This window comes from Cervus elaphus, chromosome 24 (assembly GCF_910594005.1).
Source record: "Cervus elaphus chromosome 24, mCerEla1.1, whole genome shotgun sequence".
Classification (NCBI taxonomy): domain Eukaryota; kingdom Metazoa; phylum Chordata; class Mammalia; order Artiodactyla; family Cervidae; genus Cervus; species Cervus elaphus.
The window spans coordinates 18,680,412-18,687,420 of record NC_057838.1 but is presented as its reverse complement, the minus strand read 5'-3'; the positions used below and the strand labels follow the sequence as shown (position 1 = coordinate 18,687,420).

Below are 7,009 nucleotides of genomic sequence, written 5' to 3'. Positions count from 1 at the left end.
ACAGGGAGGCCTGGCGTACTGCAGTCCATGGGGTCGCAGAGTCGGACACAACTGAGTGACTGAACTGTACAGTACCATTTTTCTAGATTCCATATATGTGTGTTAATAGGCAACTGATGAGAACATACTACATAGCACAGGGAACTGTATTTAATGCTTTGTGGTGACCCAAATGGAAGGAACTCCAAAAAAAGGGGGATTATATATATATATAAAATGGCTTCCCTTGTGGCTCAGTTGGTAAAGAATCTGCCTGAGATGCAGGAGACCCAGGTTCGATCCCTGGGTGGGGAAGATCCCCTCGAGAAGGAAATGGCAACCCACTCCAGTATTCTTGCCTGGAGAATCCCATGGACAGAGGAGCCTCGCGGGCTACAGTTCATAGGGTCTCAAAGAGTCGGACATGACTTAGCAACTAAACCATCACCACCATCTATCTATATCTATCTGATTCACTTTGCTAGGCAGCAGAACTAGCATAACATTGTAAAGCAATTATACTCCAATAACAGTTATTTAAAAAAGACCCCAAAGTTCCTGCCTTCAAGGAATGATCATCCAGAGGTGGTGTTGGGTCTTCCTGGGTCATCGCTAGGGGTGCCATTCACACAGACGCGACATAAATCACACCTTCCTCAAGCGATGAGGCACCCAACCTGTCCAGCTGAATACAGCAAGCCTGGGACACAGCATTTCTCTTCCCTTCAGCCAACATGATGCTTTCTAATAATCCAGACACTGGAGGATTTTCGTTCATTCATTCCACTAGCATTTATCATATAGGTACTTCATATACGGCTTCCCTCGAGGCTCAGACGGTACAGAATCCGTCTGTAATGCAAGAGACCTGGGTTCAATCCTTGAGTCAGGAAGATCCTGCCAGTGCAGGAAATTTAAGAGATTTGGGTTTGATCCCTGGGTCGGGAAGATCCCCTAGAGGAGGGCAGGGCAACCCACTCCAGTATTCTCACCTGAAGAATTTCATGGACAGAGGAGCCTGGAGTCTTACAATCCATAGAGTCGCAAAGAGTTGGACACAACTGAAGCGACTTAGCACGCACACACGCATGAGGAATTTATACAATGCTTTGTGCTTTAGGGTGACTAGAAACAAAACAAATCAAGTGAAATTTCTCTGTTTTGATGCACTCTACATAAATACATCCTCTGAATCATTTCCATAGTTAATGCAAAAAAAGAGTGACTTGAATAGAATACAAAACATGGGGAAAAGTCCACTTGAATTTTTTTTTATACACCACCTAAATAAACAAGTATTTTTCATTCTTGTGCCTTTCCAGGTCTTGTAGGAAAACCTACGAAGGTTTCTATCTCTGTCATCAGTGTTGATACGCTTTTCTGGTCAGGCCATCTTGGATTCAAGGCTTTTGCTTGTCACTTCTGAGCTTGGAGGGTGTTATGCAGGGAACACCTGCACGCCTTCAGTCTGTGATGCCGTCAGCACACGGATGCTGGATTTCATGACAGGGTCTCAGTGAAGGGGCTTAAGGGGGGTGTGGAGGTGAGGGCAGCCAGCTGGGTTAGAGTAGCATAGTTGTGTGAAAGCATCCTGTCAGCTCCAAAGCACTCAGCCAAAAATGTGCATGTGGCAGAAGGAAAGGGAGAAAGAAGGTTAACATTAAAGCGGTTGCAGTCTTGCTCCTTCTCAAAGGAGGAAGGATTCTTGCTTATCTGGTCATTCTAGAGTCTTCCCTTATTTTCTGGAATTGGGGAAACTGAACACCTATAGAAAAATGGAAAGCAAGCAAAACTAATTTAAAAAATACTCTTAACCAGAGAACTATAGAATGAAGATCTAATGTGAAGGAAATACAAGAGACACCATCAAATGGACTAGTTATCTTGCAAACAGCACGGCAACATTAAAGTGACACAATGCTGGTAAATGTTTCATACAGGCTTTCTGAAAAAACAAACCTCTGTGTGTTTGCACATACATATGCAAGTTTATTACAGATTTTATTGTGTCATGCACAATTTACAGATAATAAAATATGCAATACTCTTTATTATAAATTCTTTACAAACAATTGATCCCCATAGAATGCTTTCATTGATTTTTGCTGTTTTTTTGCTGAACTCTTAGAGCCATTGCAACTGATAAATGAATATAGTTCTAACCTAAAATTGGTTAATATTTTCGTTTATGTTAAGTTAGACACAAGAAAGTGAAACAACAAAGAGTATGTTTAATTTTACACATTCATCAATGATGTCAGTGACTCCTTTGCTGAACTGGATAATAGTTTTTGAACTATTTCTTAAATTTTTATCCTGTTTACAGTGTAAAAGAAAGTGAAAGTGTTAGTTGCTCAGTTGTATCTGATTCTTTGCTGTAGCCCTCCAGGATCCTCTGTCCATGAAATTTTCCAAGCAAGAATACTGGAGTGGGTTGCCATTTCCTTCTCCAGGGATCTTCCCCACCCAGGGATCGAACCTGGGTCTCCTGCATCTCAGGCAGATTCTTTACTGTCTCAGCCACTAGGGAAGGATGTTCACAATGTAAGGCATAACACAATTTTAACTTGTATTACTAACATTTTTTTTCCATGACTGTCTTAAGTCCTGACAATCAAGAAAACAAAAATATCAAGCCATGGTTTGGAGTATTTGCTGATTTCCATAGTGTAAACACTCCCACAAGGGCCGATTTCAGGCTCCCAACATGAGGTCACTGAAAATGGAGTTGGGAGAAGAGACCAGAAGCACCATTGTATAGTATTTCCGCATTACAGATACAGAGTGTAAAGAAACCTTAGGAGTATATAGATAGGAACTTCCCTGGTGGTCCAGTGGCTAAGACTCTGTGCTCCCAATGCGGGGGGCCTCGGTTTGATCCCTGGTGGGGGAACTAGATCCCACATGCTGCAAGTAAGACCTGATGCAGCCAAATGAAAAAAAAAAAAAAAAAGGAAAGAAAAAGAGAGTATATAGATAGTAGTAAAATAGTTAGAGTGATGGATTTTGAGTGTTTGTTACAGCGTTCTTGAGGTATAATTGACATACAGTAAACTGCACATACATGAATTTGATAAAGTTTGACATATATATACACCTGTGAAAATACCACCACAATATATTGAAAACCACTGAATCTCCTCATCTCTTTTTTTTTTTTTCTCATCTCTTTTTATAACCTGTCCCTTCCACTGCCTCCCAGCCCCACCCTCAGATGACCACTCATTTGGCTTTCTATCACTACAAGGGTGATTTTTTCTATACATGGAATCATTCTGTGTGCACTCTTCCTTTGCCTGGCTTCGGCATAACTATTTTGAGATTCACTCATGTTGTTCCATGTTCATTCCTTTCTTCCTCTGAGTATTGCATATTTATCACTTTGGTGTATAATTTATTTTGTTGTAAGTGTCTATAATTTAATTTTTAATAATGGCCGCATTGAACAACTGACTGGCAAAATTCCTGAAAATTGAACAACTGGCTCTTTCAAGCTGAGGCAAGCCAGCTCTGGTGTACCCCTGGTAGGCTGTATGCAAGTGTGTGTGTCTATGTGTGTGTGTGTGTGTGTGTGTGTGTGTCTTGCTTTAGAGAGAAGGCTGAGAGTCTCTGGGACAGCAGCAGGGTTTGGGAAATAATTGGAAATGAAAGAAAAGGGAAAGAGAATTTCTAACAAGTTCTTCTGTATTTTCTCTTTGGTGTTCTCTGAGAGAAACTGCAGTAAAATGCTAATTAAAAATTACTTTTTGGTTGCTGGCATGTTGTTTTAATGAATGCACGACTGCACCACAACATAACTGGGCTTTGGAGCTTTTGGGCTTCCCTTGTGGCTCAGCTAGTAAAGAAGCCACCTGCAATGCGGGAGACCTGGGTTTGATCCCTGGGTTTGGAAGACCCCCTGGAGAAGAGGAAGGCTACCCACTCCAGTATTTTGGCCTGGAGAATTCCGTGGACAGTCCATGTGGTCGCAAAGAGTCGGACAGGACTGAGCTGCTTTCACTTTGGGGCTTTCACAAGAGTGACTTTTAAGCCTGAGGGTTCCAAAGAGAGAACTCCAAATGCCACAGTCAGTTTGCTTCTGGGTCCTGGGGGCAAACTGGTGGAGAAGGATCTGGAGCTGATGCTTGGGCACCAGGATGCTGGGAGCTGGCTACTCATAGACCACTCTGCCTCTCCCCAAATGCACTGGACAAGCAGGTGTGTGGGAGAAGGCTTGGGCTCCGTCCTGTGTTACTGGCATGGTGTCATCAGGGAGATGCAATTTGGGATGTGACAATCACTGTGTATGGCCCTGAATATATCCTTGGGTAGAGGCCGATGAGTTTTCCCTGGTGTCCCAGTGGTAGAGAATCTGGCTGCCAATGCAGGAAACGCAGGATTGATCCCTGGATCACAAAGATCTCCTGGAGAAGGGAATGGCTACCCATTGCAGTTTTCTTGCCTGGTAAATCCCATGGACAGAGGAGCCTGGCAGGCTACAGTTCATGGGGTCACAAAGACTCAGACTTGATTTGGCAACTAAACAACAACGACAACAACAAAGAGGTTGAGGGGTGGGAGGTTGTTCCATGCTTCTTCTGTGCTGTAACAAAATTTAAAAAGCTAGTAAAGAGAGCTGCAATAATGACAGTACCTGTGTATTGAGTGTTTACTACATGCAAGACTCTCAGCCAAGGGCTATCTATCTGATATAATGATCAGAATCACCTGAGATGAATCACTGGATGGTACCCATTTTACAGGGAAGTTAAGTCCTTTGCCAGAATTCATAGGAGGCAGTGGTGGAGACAGGATTGGGACCTAGATCTTTGTGATTCTTCTGGTCTTAATCCCTACCCTGGACAGCCTTCTGGTTGGCTGAGCTGTAGGAAACTCAAGAATGCAAGGCCTCGAAACAAGAGTGACAGGCCTGGTTGGCAAAGGGCCCTTTCCCAACTCAACGAGGGCATCTGTGGCTGCCTGGAGAGCATGCCTGGATGTGGCACTGGAGTCCGGTCATCTGGGGCCTTTTAATCGTGTTTTTTTGAAACTTGGATTCACTCCTAAGAGCAATCAGGGTGCCACTGAGTATGGAGTGTGGGCTCAAAACTGCATTAGAGGGACTTCTCTGTTGGTCCAGTGGTTAAGATTCCATGGTGCCAATGCAGGGGGCGCAAGCTCGATCCCTGGTCAGGGAACTAGATCCCACACGCCCAACTGAAAAAAGGTCTGTATGCCACAACTAAGACCTGGTGCAGCCAAATATATATATATATATATATATATATATATATATATATATATATATATACATATAAAAGAGGAGTTAAAAAGAAAATTTAAATTTCTTTTCTCATTAGAGAAAAGTAGGTTGGAAAGTGGCTGTACAAGATACAGGCTAAAGTCACCCCAAAATACAATGTAGATGTACCTGTACTCTCTCCTTTTGACAAATCCTTCCAACTCTTATCTTGCAGACTAGATTCTGAGAAGGTAAGAAGCTTGCCCAAGGCCATACTGCTCCTCAGAGGCTGTGTTAGGATTTAAGGCTGCACTTTAGGCAGTGAAGGAAGGACACATCCTCTGAAACCCAAAGAATGAAGGATATCCGAAAATAAGGAGAGGAAGTGGATAAGGAGAGGAAAGATCCTGGAACAAAGACATACAAACTAGCGGCTTAAGTAAATAGGCTTATGTATCTCCCAAGAACAGCCTAGAATGAGCTCACTTTTGCGGGTAGGGTGGTTTTGCTCTACAAAGACATTCAGAGACCTTGATGCCTTCTATCTTATTGCCCTGTAATCTCCTTGAATGTCCTTATGGCTGAGGCTGGCTCACTTCCACCTTCAAGATCTAGCCTGGGGCAGGGAAGAGAGAGTGTCTGGGTCAGTCTTCTAGAAGACCTGGAAGTCGTCTACATCCCCTTGGTCTAAGTAAGCCACAAGGCAGTCTGGGAAATGTAGTTTCTTCTTGGGCGACTAGATTTCTAGCTAAAACCCAGGGGTTCTACCACTAAAAGGAAGGAGAACATGGATACTATATGCTCTGAGTCTTTTACTAGAATTGCTCCTAGGCAAGTCATGTGGCAAAACCACAAAGTCTGTCTGAATAATAGATACTTACACAAGACAATGAATGAAAACAACATTCTTTGACAATTTCAAAAATGTGTCCTGTGGCAAATGGTATTTCCAATAGACTGAGAGGATACATTTAGTGTCCAGCATCTGTGCCATTACTCTGAGGCTCTCCTAGCAGGGGGGGCATTTTTTGAAATGATGGCCTTGTCAGAGTGCGTGTTTCCCATGGTTTGGATCTTTCGGAGATAAGTCAACAACTGGTCATAATATTCTGCCTGTTTTTATGAGATGGGAGCCAGTGGATATTTAAGCCAAAAGGAAATGAGTGATGCTGGCTGAAGGGGACAGTAGTGGCCTGGAGAGAGTGGGCCCTGGGCAACCACGCCTCAGTTTTAGCCATTGATGCCAGGAGGGAATGTGGCCAGGGTTTTTGGAAACTGGAGAGTCTTAATAGAAACCAGCAATCTGGGTTTTAGCATGTCATCCAATCTTTCAATGTTGGCTCAAATATTTCAATACCACTCTGTGGGCCAAAAAGAACATCCCTGTGAGCTGAGAGCAGGCTCTGGTCTCTGACCAGAATGTCTCAGAACTTCATTTTCCCATCTGTCAACTGGAAGTGATACACACCTCAAAACCTTATAGGAAGGATGGAAGGCAATAGGGTATGCCTGGGCAGATAGTCATTACCATATCTGATTTTTTTCATGATGAATCTGCCTCAGAATTGGGAGATTCTCATATACCATCCTAGCGGATGGGAAGCTAATGATGGATGTTTTGAAGAAGCTAAGAGAGTAAAGTCTGTAAGATTGACTGGAATTGGCTGTTTTGATTTACAGCTCTCCCAGTGAACATCTCCTAACATTGCCTTTTGGAAGTGTCAGGGGCAAGAGCTGGGTTGCACCAAGCAGCTTGAATTAGAGAGGAAGATGAATCCATCCTATACTCACCCTTTGCTCCTTGTGTGA

At 43.2% G+C, this 7,009-nt stretch overlaps 1 non-coding gene across 1 annotated transcript; it reads left to right on the top strand.

Annotated features, from left to right (window-relative positions):
- The first annotated feature begins 222 nt into the window (after positions 1-222).
- TRNAL-GAG lies at positions 223-294 on the top strand. Its single transcript has one exon. It is a non-coding gene; the product is annotated as a tRNA-Leu (tRNA).
- The last annotated feature ends 6,715 nt before the right edge of the window (positions 295-7,009 follow it).